A 14,020-nucleotide genomic window follows, 5' to 3' on the forward strand; every position below is an offset into this window, starting at 1 on the left:
AGACTCTGGATTCAGAGACATGTTTAAAACCGCAGCGAAGTCGTCGTACAGCATCAGGGACGGATGCATGACATAGATTTTGTTTCTTTTTGTTTTGAGTCGAATTCCGGGGCCATGCGAGAACCTGCGAGCGACGTATTATACACGCAATTCGAAAGAGAGAAACATCTCGCAGCGGAAGGAATGGCTCAAGCCACAGCGACAGGTGCTCCAGCGCAGCCAATCCCGGGGTTTTTGTTTGTTGACTTGATCTAACGATGTGATGTGATTGGTAATATGAGGAGAAGGACAGGATGGCGCACGCGAGAAATGCGGTCCACAAATGCCACTTGAGGAAGTGGCATTGTTTGCAATAAGAAAATTGTTTCAAGGCTAGCTCACTTGAATAAATTTAATATGGTAATGATAGGTCAGGCTTCTCACGTTTTGGAATGGATGAGGATTGAGTAAAAAGATTGCTGCCACATATAGCAAAAGTAAGGCTCTTGAGATAGATTTAAATTGATTGAACGTCAAATTACCTGATGTGTACTGCCATTTTCCATCTATACAAGATGTGTTAAAAATTGAAAACAACTTTATCTCATCTTTTTTATTTACAGAATTATTTGATGCTATCAAACTGTAGGATTGTTCGTACCCAAATGCTCATCGCTCGTGCTGCCTACCAGTGTTTTTTTTTATTTGTGATTTTTTTGCGAATGATGGCTCTAGCACTCAAATATAGTGATGACACAAATCCTTCAATTGGCGGGAACGTTCATTATGGATACACTCAACCTATATCAACTCGAAGAATAATTCTTAGTCAAAAATCTAAATCAACTTGTACTGCTAAGTTATTAAAACTTAATCCACTGATCTACAAATATTCCAAAAAAGAATCATTTGCCGAAACCCGGGATTGAACCGGGGACATTTAGATCTTCAGTCTAACGCTCTCCCAACTGAGCTATTTCGGCGGATGAAGAGAGAGGAAAACCATCACATACGTTTTTACGCTGCTGACCAGAAATGCTCCCAGTCAGCACAGTCCGCTACTGACCACTACAAGCAGCATCGAGTTCAATTTGCCATCATTCATTCGTTTCTTTTAAAATCTGGGAAGCACCATCCTACACACCGTTCAAACGATTCAAATGGAAAGACTTGGTTTTGCCAGTGTGGGACGACTAGATAATGAACGAAAATGAACATCGTTGCTGTCCTATGCCATGCTTTGTGTGTAGATCAAACATTGCGTGTGGAAGGAAGTAGGTAGGCCTACCTCTGTACGTACTTCAAATCGATTTGAAGTAAATTGCGACGATCTACAACCATTTTAATTTTTTTTTGTGCCATGCGTAATATTTGTCTGGCTTTTGAAATCCAAGAAGGTTTTCGCTTCGACTAAAGGCCTGGCGATGATAGGTTTAGCAGGGCAAAGGTAGGTAAATTATCATAATCAGGAAAACATGGCTCGATGTGTGTTCTCGCGTCCGTGTGGAGATATCAATCGAAACTAGCGAGCGCACGTTCGTTTCAAGGAAGCTCGTGGAGAACAGGCAAGACGGAGCCGGTAATGCAGCCCATATGCAGTGCATTTGATTCCGTTGCAGCAGGCGGCGAAGTATGCTGAAAAAGATGAATGGAAAAATGGATTGCCGCGGCTGATCGCGATCATCTGCGGTCAGCAGAGATATCCATTTTGTGTAGGGGTACCGGTGCAGAATGGACATCCCCTGTATTTTTACGAATGCGAATAATGCATAGAATATTTCAGTTATCAGTCAAAATATGTAGTAAGTTATTCAGTAAAAAATGGGTAATATTGTAATTATCGTCGATTTTAAATCGAAACATGAACAGTAAAATTGGGTTCGTTGAATATATCTTTCGCGTCCTATTAAAAAATGTTTGAGAGCCTTGATAAAAACATATTATTGAAATACAATCGATTTTATTGTTGGTACTACTTAGTACTATCAAGGTCATCAAATGTAAACAACATTCTGTCTTTAGATCCTAAAAGTACACACTCATACTAGCAAAAACATATTAAGTTTGGAAAGATTAGTTCGAAATTTGTAATTACGCCCTTTTCAGTTTTTCTGCTTGATTGTTTCTTAATATGGCTATAGAGGACTGCACACCGTGGTTGCTTAGGAATGTAGATTCCGAAATATCCCATGATTGCAACAAACTGGAAGTATTTACGCCAGAAGTGTAGCTAGCGGGGTGCGGTAGGTGCGGTCCGCACCGGGCCCCGAGTTCATGGGGGCCCCGAAATGGTGCAAAACATTTCATTTAATATTATGAATTTGCTTTCTAGAAAACTAACACGTTAACAAACAGATAAAAATTCAGTTTGAAAGTGACCTTGATCGGCAATGTGTAGGGGCCCCATGATCAATGGTATAGTAGCCTAAATACCTATTCAAAATTTATTCTCGATAAATCGGTTTAGTATTGTAATTCAGGCGGATCTACTCAAATATGTGGGACCCAAAATCGTATCTGGAACTGATTTGTAGGTATGTTACCGACTATATTCTTAAACAAGCCGATTTTCATTTCAACTATAATTGAAACAATAACCCAGTTACCATCTTCGGGACATGATTTGTACTTATTCAGAGTTGATAGCTGAACTCTTCTTAGATGCTTAGTCTCTATTTTAATGCAAGTCTCTATTTTTAACGGAAGATTTTTAAAGTCTATTTTAATCAAAATATCACGTTTTTCTTTATTCTGCTTGAAGTGAATCCTGCTTCAAGAGGTCCCAAGGAGACCTTCAGAGACTATTTCACAAGTTCTTCAGGAATTTATTTTCAGATTCCTGGAAGGAAAACTTCAGGAATTCGTCTAGTGATTGCTACGAAGATCTCTTCAGGTATACTTCTGGGATCTCGTTCAGAAATGTCTATGGACCAATGCACGAGTTCACTATTTGACGTTTTAGCGGTGTCGTGTTATTTATGTGACCATGGCAACGAGTGAATTCGGCACCGCTCAAACGTCAAATTAGTAAACTCGTGCATTGATCCATATTGATACCACCACCAGGTTTCTCAGACAATCTCCAGCGTTGTTTCAAGGGATGGTTAGAGGATTTTTTTTCGTAATTTTCTCCAGGAAATCTTTGAGCAGTACAAAGCTTTTCTTGACTATTTTGATTTCCCCAGTTGTAACTTTAGTAGATCTCCAAAATTTGATCTTTTGAGAAAACAAATTATTCTTCAGTTCTTAAAGAAATTCATTAGGGGATTTTTACAGGAAGATCTACGAGAATTTCTATGCCATTTTCTCTAGTTATCCTTTCAGGAGTTTTATTTGGATTCCTTTAAGATTTCATTCAAATTTACCCAAGGAATTGCTCCTGAAATTCTTAAAGGGATTATCCGAGAAAATATATTTGATACTCTTTCTGGAATTCCTCTTTAAATTTGATTTAGTTTGATTTCTTTAATTGATGATATGAAGCTGGGATTGTTCATGATGCTTCTTCAGAAATTTCTCTAATGCTTCCTCTAACATTTCATGCGAAATTACTACTTTCAAACAATTTCTCGCGTACATTTTCGAGTAAAATCTTCATGGTTTCTTTAAAAGCAGAGTTGCTCGCAGTCACTATCAATGCTTAAAATTTGCTGATTTGTACAGGCCGACTATGATACAAATCGGGTCATACCATATCACATCAACATCATGCTGTCTACTCCATCACCAGTGCATTGATGGCGATAGACTATGGATATCACTAATGGGTTAAGTTTAGCTTTGAATTAAGCAGATAAAATGGCAATTTATCAGTACGATATTTTTGACAGTATTGCAGATAGACTGAAACTATGTGTTTATCACTGAAAAACATTAATAGCATGGATAATGACCACGTGATCACTCATTCTGGTGTGATTATGATCTAGAGTGCGATGTCGCATCACTGCTGTTGGTTGTCAAATCAAAGTGATATTGATAGCTCGCAAGTGATATTGATAGTTTTAGACCATCAGCCATCAGCTGATATGATTGATATTAAGCAACTCTGTTTAAAAGTAGCTGAGGTTTCACACCAGCTAATACTACAGTCAATAATCTAGTAATTTCTATCATCAAAGCAATTTATCTTCGAAATCCTGCAAGACTTCCTCAAGAGCCTCAATTCTTGACAAATTTCACAAATGATTCCTGAAAAAAATTCTTGATCTTTTTCTGGAGATATTCATGGGAAAATGATTGGGAAAATTCTTCCATGACATCTTTGGGGAAGTTCTCTAAGAACTTCTAGAATAATTCCTGAAGCAATCTTAGGAACAATCTCTGGAGAAATTCCTGAAGGAATTCTCTGAATGAAATCTGAACGATAATTTTGAGTGAAATTCTAGAAAACCCATGGAGAAAATACTTGTTGAAGTCTTAAAGATGCTGTAAACAGGACTTTAGTAGAAATTGGTAAATCATTGAGTACATTCTTGGAGTACTTATGATTTTCTTAAAAAAAATGTGAAAGAATCTTTGAAAGAATTTATGATGTGACTTCTTTGGTTATCCTTAGAAAAAATCTGCGTTTAATTTTTTAACAGAATTCTTAGGAAGTTCGTAAAAATTACAGTTTGAACTTCTGAAAAAATCTGTGGAGTTCATTTTGTTTGAATTTTATTTGAAGCAGCTTAGGGCAAATGTTTTAATTTTTAAGGCATTTTTTCGTCAAGAATTTCGAAATCAATCCCGATTCAAAACACACAAAATTTAGGATATGTAAAAAATTTCCTAGAATATGCTGTATGCGAATCATATATTTTCAGAGCTACTTCGCCAGTGTATATTTTTACTTCCATGGTAATTCACTGGAAGCCCTCTCAATAATTTTCAGTAAACTAATGTAGAAAAGAAGAACTGTAGGCTCAATAATTGACATTTATGCTATTAAACTACTCACACAAAATATCAACGTAAATTCCATCACTTCAGTAATTCTACAAGTTATTTGTTCATCTTTTATTTCAACAGTCTATTTCACATTAGCGCTTTACATTTAAACGGCGTTCACGGGGCCCCTAAATCGATCTCCGCACCGGGCCCCAAAAACCCTAGCTAGCACCACATAGTGGATGAAATCAGAACTTTGTAGGGTCCCTCAAGGAAGCACTGCTTACGCTGAACAAGGGTGTTGTACACTAGCGCTGCGTATAAATGTTTTTTTACCATGATTAATTCTGAAAGGATGCTAGCGCTGTTCTCTACAACTCTCCCGAACTCAGTACCCTTCTGACGGGTCGAAATCATGAGATATCCGGCCGCAAGGCCAGTTCCGGAATAATCAACTTGTATGCAACAAGCGGAAGATAGGTAATTTTGTGGACGGTCTTGATCCGACCAGTTCTCATCCATAGTTTCATAAAAGTATAACGCATAGTAAGCTGCTTCACAAACGCGAACAGAAATTTTCCAAGTCCAAACCGTTGATAGTTCATCACTGCATCCTACGGACGAAATGCTCTACAAACAAAACGATACAACTTTTGTGAACATGTCGTGGCGGTATTCTTAGTTTACGTAGTGTTTAGGTACAAAAACGCATATTTTGCTCATAATTCATAAACTATTTAAACTTTAGCATGACTGTCTTCCTCAAAAATATGTTGCTAATCATCACAAATAACTAGGCTGACCATGAGATAACAGAATAAAAATGGGACAAGTAATTAACAAAAACGGAATAAACCTTATGTGAAGAGATAATGAATTGTCGTCCGCATTTTCAATTGTTCAAACATTCTTTCCAAAGATTTCTATTCATTCTTGAATGTTGTTTGATCAATAAATCTTCTAAATGTAATAGAACAATGTTTGAAACTTAGAACCACATTTGATTATATCTGCGAAACAGCGTTTTTAAGAAACGCATTCTTAACAGATTTCATTACAATTCTTCAAACATTAGAATTTGAAAAAACAAAAAAAGAAAACTCCTGAACCCGATTTTTCCTAAAATGTGAAAATCAGGAAAATTTTGAAAAGTTTCGTATTTTTATATAACTTTTTCGTTATCAAAATTCGTTTTCATTCAGTTTACGTCAACATGCGGTCAATTTTCCGAAATTTAGGTGTCTATTTAAAAAAAAATTAAATACAAATATTAAAAATCGTTTCATAAATTCCATACTTACTTACTTTTGCTGGCTCTACGTCCTTCAAGACATGACCTGCGCCACAATGTTTCGCCAACTAACTCGGTCCATGGCTGTTATCCTCCAATTTCTCGATCGCCCCACACTTACAAGATCCTGCTCCACTTGGTCAAACCACCTAGCTCATAAATTCCATATATATGAGAATAAACTTGTCAATACAACATTTTAATAACAACTAAATTTTGTCTACGAATGAATATGACTCTGATTGAGAAATTACTGGAAAAAAGATGAGTGAGAAATAAAAATATAAAAATTATTTCAAAACTGTGCTGTGTGTATTCTTGTGTGTATTTCCAATAATACGGGACAAATTGAGAATTTTCAATAAAACGACGGGCTGTCCCGACAAGGTCGTGAAAACGGTAATATCCCGTTAAATACGGTACGTATGGTCAGACTACAAATAACTATGCAGACCATTATGATAGTCTACAAACGATCCATCTTCTTGTTTTTGTTATAACAGTTCACTGCTTGTGATGTTGTATTGTGTAGAGTAAAATGAGGCAAAAGTTCGACCTTAGTGGTATAATAAAAAAATCCATAAAAGCAATAGCAGTTGAAAAGAAATAAATATCACACAGTGAACCTTTACAGGTGTGGCATGAGTTCGAATCTAGTGTGGGTCAAAAGTTTGTTGGCCGAAACACAAAATATCGACTCTTTTACGACTGACATACTTTATATCAGCCATAAACTTATGTTTACAGATAAACACACATTATATTTTCATCAAAAAATTGCCCAAAACAGGGTTAATTATAATATACCCCAAAACAGCAGTTTTTCGCAAAACTAACTAAAAATCTGTGCTGTTACTTCAATAGGGCCTAACTGACATGAGCGATTTCTCTTCACCGATGCTCTCTTTCGCTAATAACTTCGCTAAATTAGATTAATCTGTAATATTTCTTGTTGAGGTGAAGATGAATCGAAGCCAAAATTCAAATTTTAAAGAGCAATTTGTGCTTTTGAAAATTTGAGTTTTGGCTTCGATTCATCTTCACTTTTATGTAGCAAGATATAGTGATTCTTTATCCTACAGCACATAAATATGTTATGAAAAGAGAATCAGTTTTCTGCAATAACGCAAAGAGAGCAACGATGAAGAGAAATCGATGAATTCAGATAAGTCCTTATGAAAAAACAACACAGAAATGTAAAATGTTGATGACTTATTTTCAACACGATCAGACAAATTTCGCTGAATTTAAAAATAATATGTGGACTTGGGACATTTTGTAAATTTACCCGCGAGTTTATATTTACATGGGTTGAATTTTTGCCCCAATATGGGCCTGAAATTGCATCCAAGCATTTATTTATACACTAATACACTTCAAAGTACCATTATGATAGGCCAAGAAACGCTCTTATATAAAAATAATCGAATAAGATTTTGTCTTCATTTGATTCCATGCAATTTAAAATTGACCAAAAACTACCATTTTTACGTCAAAAACCAACAAATAGCACTAACTTTTCCAAATCTCAATCGATTCTAACGATATGTGTAGTGAAAGTCTCTTACTTGAATAGCATTTGAATCACCTTGGTATTCATGAATTTTGTTTTGAATAGAACTAGAAATCTCAAAAAGAAACTCTACATACACCGATGAAAGAACCTACAGCCTGGCGAATAGAAAATCCCAAGAACTAGCAACGTGATAATCTCACTAAAATCGCTGGCAACATTTTCACGAAACTTTTTCTAGAAAAGAATTTAATGGGGTATTACTTTTCAATGTTTGCAATACTGTTGTGATATCTTTCAAACCATAAAAATCCGAAAGTGACGAAAGTGATTTTCTCACAGGCAGAGGTGAAGTCCATTGATTGCCTTCATTTAAAAAACTTAAACATCGTATAATTCCGTTTCTAAACTATTCTCAATAAGAAATACAATCTACACCGTGTCCAGTATATTCTCATACAAATTCGAGATAACATTACTTTGCGCTTGTTTAACTGACATCATTGGTGATAATATTTTTTGAAAGTGGTTATAATACTGATTCACTACAGGAAATATTTTGGAAATATTTCAATTATAAACTTATTTTATCAACTTAAAAATTTACGAAAAATATTTCCAGCGGCACGCTCATAGGCAGAGCCCAATTTCAATCTGCAGTTATCGCACATATATTTATCAAATTTTATCAATATTTATCTATTCAAAACGCAATATGATTAACTTAAAGTTTCTGAAACTTTTATGTGAATGCTCTGATTTTCACTTTGTAAACCAGACCAATATGAACAAAAATTCATTTTAAGTGCAAAAAACGAGTTCAATGGACATTTCATCACTTATCATAGCAATTATTTTTTCTTATTCATAAAACAAGCTATTCTACGTTAGTATAATACTACCAGACTACAATGAAATACTACAACATTGGATTATCCTACATTCAGTAAAGTTATACCAAAGAAAAGAAAAAGTGTATGAGAATATATTGGACACGGTGTATTTTCTGATTCAAACTTATCACTTGCAAAATTTGTTGTTAGAAAAACTTTTTTCTCTTAAATATGCCCAATTTGCAATGTATGCACGACTTTTAGTAAACTTAATTGCGGAACTTTTTGCCTAAGAACGATCAAAATCTGAAATAACCGTTTTTTTTAAATCGACTTGAAAGTTTTGAATTTTTTTTTTCAGTGTAGGAAATGTTTTTTTTTATTTTTTCAATATTTTTTTCTAAAACTTCAGGAAATTTCACGACAGTCCCCCATACAACACTTTTTTGTAGGTCTTACAGATTTCGAGTTATACGGGTTTTTAAAAAAGAGTAAAAAAACCCTTTAAAAAAGAGTAAAAAAACCCTTCACTTGACCCTTTCCAAATGTTAGTCTAGATCGATATTGAATAAAAAAAAACGAATTATCAAAAGTGCCAATCGCGTGTCGAGTTGGCCTGAAATCCGTCAAATGAACCACGAGCTTGCGCAACTCTACGGTGAACCCAGTATTCAGAAAGTCGCCAAAGCTGGAAGGGTACGATGGGCGGGACACGATGTGAGAATACCAGACATCAATCCCGCAAAAATGGTGTTCACCTCAAATCCGGCCGGTACAAGACGAAGGGGAGCGCAACGAGCTTGGTGGTTTGACCAAGTGGAGCAGGATCTTGGAAGCCTTGGGCGATCGAGAAACTGGACGCTAGCAGCCATGGACCGAGTTAGTTGGCGTAACATTGTGGCGCAGGTCATGTCTTGAGGGACGTAGAGCCAGCAAAAGTAAAGTAAGCACTCATGCATTTCACCGCAACGTATCAGCTTTATAAGAATTGGCGGCACGTAGGGTCGATGTACAAATAGCCCCATAGCTAAGAACAAATATTCGTATGAAATCGAAATATAACGCTAGTGTCATTATTTTTACATCATCTGAAAGTTTTTCATCTTGGTTTTGTGGAAAAAAATATGAAAACTACGAAAACTCATATATTTGTATTTATTATCGCTTGTGCTACTATAGGAACACATGTGCCTATAGTAGCACTATTTCTAATTTCTGTTCCCATAGTAGCACTAGCATCACGGCGTGGACAAAATACAAATCAAAACCGGATTTTTACAAAACTTTCATATTTTTCCAACAAAGTATGGATCGAAAGCTTTCGTTTGATGTAAAAAAAATCTCAATTCATCAATTATTTCGTAAAATAAAAAATAGTTTCTCTAAGTAGTGCTACTATAGGAACAATAGGTTTACTGTAGTTGCGTAATGAGAAAGCGTTGTGTAATGAATCAGCACTGGTTTCAGTTGCGTAATGATTATTCCCGCATTGCATACTTCAGTGCAGGAAAGTAGGCCATTTCATGACAGATGAGGGTGATGAAAAACAGCCTATTACTATGAGAAATTGCAAAAAATGCCATTTCAGTTGAATGAACTTAAGCACAAAGATTCCAATAGAACCCACATGGTCATACATCCATGCGTAGTATCAATTCAGTATTTTTCAATCACGTTTGCTGTGATACAATATTATTCATGAATGTCATAAGTATGCATGCTCCCATCTGTATCATGCAGATCTCTATTCCATTCTATTGAAAAAGTAAGAGGTTGTTTCCGAGATACGACCGCCAAGTTGACGTTGGATAACGTTAGCTTCTTCTATTTGCTGGCTTGAGACAGTCACAAACTTATGAAACATTTCTTTTGCTAAAAATCCAATTAATTTTCACACTATTTGTTGCATGTCAATTCTGATTTATTATAGACATTGTGTGTTATTATTTTGTGTTAATACAAAATAATCACTTTACATGTATTCAGAAGCTTGGGAGATTATATTGAAGAATTGTTTTTCAAATGTATTAATTCAAAATAACTCTTTTCATTGATTTTGTGGCCCTGAAAAGGGGAAATTAGGGAATATTACACAATCAACTCTTTAAAACACATTTGTTGGCTCTCAAAAGGGCCGATTGATGAATTGTTGAATTTGCGTAACACGGACACATTTTGACGGCGCACTGGTTTCAATCCTCGCCCGATGAGATTTGCGGTGCGGATGACGATGTGCGCTTCAACAAGCGGCTTTGGTCGATTTTCTTCAGCCATCTCGTACAACAGCTTGCCTCTGGTGGCGAGGAGCTGAGCAGGTTTGGAGGAGCTCTTACCAGCTCGAAAGCGAAAACAGAATGAAACCAGATTCAACGAAGGAGGAATGCTTTATACCCTTAGAATAGCAGATGATGCTCCTCCTTTCATATTCTTCGTTTTCTTATCTGGGAAATAGGCTATATGAAACTGATGTCTGGGTAAGGGATGTACAGATTAGCATTATGCTGTTATTGCAACCCGACGGCACTGCAGCAGCATCCTCGGAAACAGCTTCAAATTGCCGTATTGTCAATTATTCGTAATAAATCAATTATTGTATGATGCTATGAGATGAATTAAGAGATTATAGCAAGTATGTGGTAAACACATTAGGGAATATTATACAAATAACTCTTTAAAACACATTTGTTGGCTCTTAAAAGGGCCGATTGAGTTGTTGAATTTGCGTAACACGGACATATTTTGACGGTGCACTGGTTTCAATCCTTCTCGCCCGATGAGATTAGCGGTGCGGATGACGATGTGCGCTTCAACAAGCGGCTTTGGTCGATTTTCTTCAGCCATCTCGAACGAATTAGGGAATATTACACAATCAACTCTTTAAAACACATTTGTTGGCTCTCAAAAGGGCCGATTGAATTGTTGAATTTGCGTAACACGGACACATTTTGACGGCGCACTGGTTTCAATCCTCCTCGCCCGATGAGATTTGCGGTGCGGATGACGATGTGCGCTTCAACAAGCGGCTTTGGTCGATTTTCTTCAGCCATCTCGTACAACAGCTTGCCTCTGGTGGCGAGGAGCTGAGCAGGTTTGGAGGAGCTCTTACCAGCTCGAAAGCGAAAACAGAATGAAACCAGATTCAACGAAGGAGGAATGCTTTATACCCTTAGAATAGCAGATGATGCTCCTCCTTTCATATTCTTCGTTTTCTTATCTGGGAAATAGGCTATATGAAACTGATGTCTGGGTAAGGGATGTACAGATTAGCATTATGCTGTTATTGCAACCCGACGGCACTGCAGCAGCATCCTCGGAAACAGCTCCAAATTGCCGTATTGTCAATTATTCGTAATAAATCAATTATTGTATGATGCTATGAGATGAATTAAGAGATTATAGCAAGTATGTGGTAAACACATTAGGGAATATTATACAAATAACTCTTTAAAACACATTTGTTGGCTCTCAAAAGGGCCGATTGAGTTGTTGAATTTGCGTAACACGGACATATTTTGACGGTGCACTGGTTTCAATCCTCCTCGCCCGATGAGATTAGCGGTGCGGATGACGATGTGCGCTTCAACAAGCGGCTTTGGTCGATTTTCTTCAGCCATCTCGAACAAATTAGGGAATATTACACGGACGGTGACGGCTGTGCCGCTCGATCTAATGAACCAGAATGACCGCGCTAGCCTCCCGCATGGCAATGACAGCGGAGCACTGGCTGGTAGCGACGATTTCTGGCCGAAAACGATTATGCTGGCTGGTGCACTCAAATGAGCGGCTTCAGTTGCTGCGGCTCCGAAATGCGTGGTTCTTCGGTTCTAATGCGTGTTGTATTCGCGTCCTATTGAAAACTGAACTGAGGACGCGAATGACTCTCGAAATTTGCTCGCCGACCGTGTTCACAGTCTGACGGCAAAAAGAAGAATGAGGGAAGAAGCAGGGTGCGGTGCGCTTTTATAGTGGGAAGCGGAACCGAAAAATGTGCTTGAACGTGATTGGTTAGATAAGAAAGGGGTCAACGTTTTACGATATTTCAATAGTTTGTTGCTAATAATCAATAGTGTCCTCCATTTGGATCGACGCGTAGATAAATTTCCAATCGATTCATGGATAAATATTGAAAATCTATCGATAAATGACTGAGTTATTAGCGGTCAAAACCTGACCATTTTTCGTTACATGCTCAATTTTTCGTTTTTCTGAATTGTACCCCCATATGTTGCCGTAAGACGTTATCCAACGTCAAAAAAAAACAGGTAAGACAACACAAACAGTAGCTGACTACAAATGCTGGACGATTCGATCCTAAATCAAAATCGTCAGCCTGTGTTCGGTTGACGCCTACCAAAACAGTACTGAAAGTGCTACTTTTCAGCACCGAAAAGAGTGCTGAAAAGTAGCACTTTTCAGCACTGTTTCTTTCGGTAGGAAAAGTAGTCAGTTATGTTGATCAAATTCTCAATGAAAAGTTGATTGATTTGCAACGGAATTGCAAAAAAAAAAAATCTTTTGTCGAATTTCGGAAGTGGTATTCCAAGATTATCAGCAATGGATTACCGATCATTTCGTCAAATTTTGACAATTGAATTGTCTTAAAATTTTGCAGCTCAATCGGTACTTTGAACTTTTATCGAGATTTTTGCCGAAATCTCTGTTGTTGGCTTCTCGGCCATTATTTTTGCCGGACTCGGCGAAATAAATTAACCCTCTAATACCCAAATTTTTGTTTTCGATCTAAATATTATTTTTCGTTATCTAAAATCATTCTAAACACGGTTGGAGCAATGATTTATTTTTCTTCGCAAATTTATGAATTTTGGTTTTTGATTTTTATTATTTTTATTTTTGAACATCCCTATCCTTTTAAATTATTTCTTGAAGCCTCTTCTGGTTACTGATTTTTGACAATAATAAAAATTTGAGTTTTTACTATACTTTTAAAAATATGACTTTTTAAATTTTTTTCTAGATCATTTTTTATTTTCCGTGTAACTAACGGAAAAACAGATTTGAAATCATTTCAATACCATCAGACTCTTCTTGTGTGATAAGTTGATCGTAGAAAAATATAAAAGGTATAATTTTTATAATACACGTTAAATGAATCTCAGGCATTTGTAGGTTATATAAGAATACAATTTTTCAAACAATTTTTAATAATACAAATAAGTTTCAAAAATCATAAAAAACTTTTCTTATATGCGTGTTATGAGTCAAGGTTTAAGCCAAAAATAAAATCATTTTAATTTCCGAGCTATGAAAAAATACACAAAATTCCAAAGTGTACCCCGTCTAAAGGCGGGGTTGGGTATTAGAGGGTTAAGTGTGAATACAAGTTTTTGCAACTATGGATGTACTCAATACCTTCCTAACTCGATAGTACTTTAAATATCAAGTTATGGAGAGTTAACTGTATCAAGAATTACAGTCAGATGTTGTTTACATTTTGCGTGTTGCACTGTGTTTTCCAACAGGTTATCCATAAAACGAAACATTAAGTATACAAATCACTACCACTATGTGCTA

At 36.4% G+C, this 14,020-nt stretch overlaps 1 non-coding gene across 1 annotated transcript; it reads right to left on the reverse strand.

The window, feature by feature from the left end:
- Window positions 1-889: 889 nt before the first annotated feature.
- Trnaf-gaa lies at window positions 890-962 on the reverse strand. Its single transcript has one exon. It is a non-coding gene; the product is annotated as a tRNA-Phe (tRNA).
- Between the last annotated feature and the right edge of the window lie 13,058 nt (window positions 963-14,020).

Source organism: Aedes aegypti, chromosome 1 (genome assembly GCF_002204515.2).
Source record: "Aedes aegypti strain LVP_AGWG chromosome 1, AaegL5.0 Primary Assembly, whole genome shotgun sequence".
In the NCBI taxonomy this organism is placed as follows: domain Eukaryota; kingdom Metazoa; phylum Arthropoda; class Insecta; order Diptera; family Culicidae; genus Aedes; species Aedes aegypti.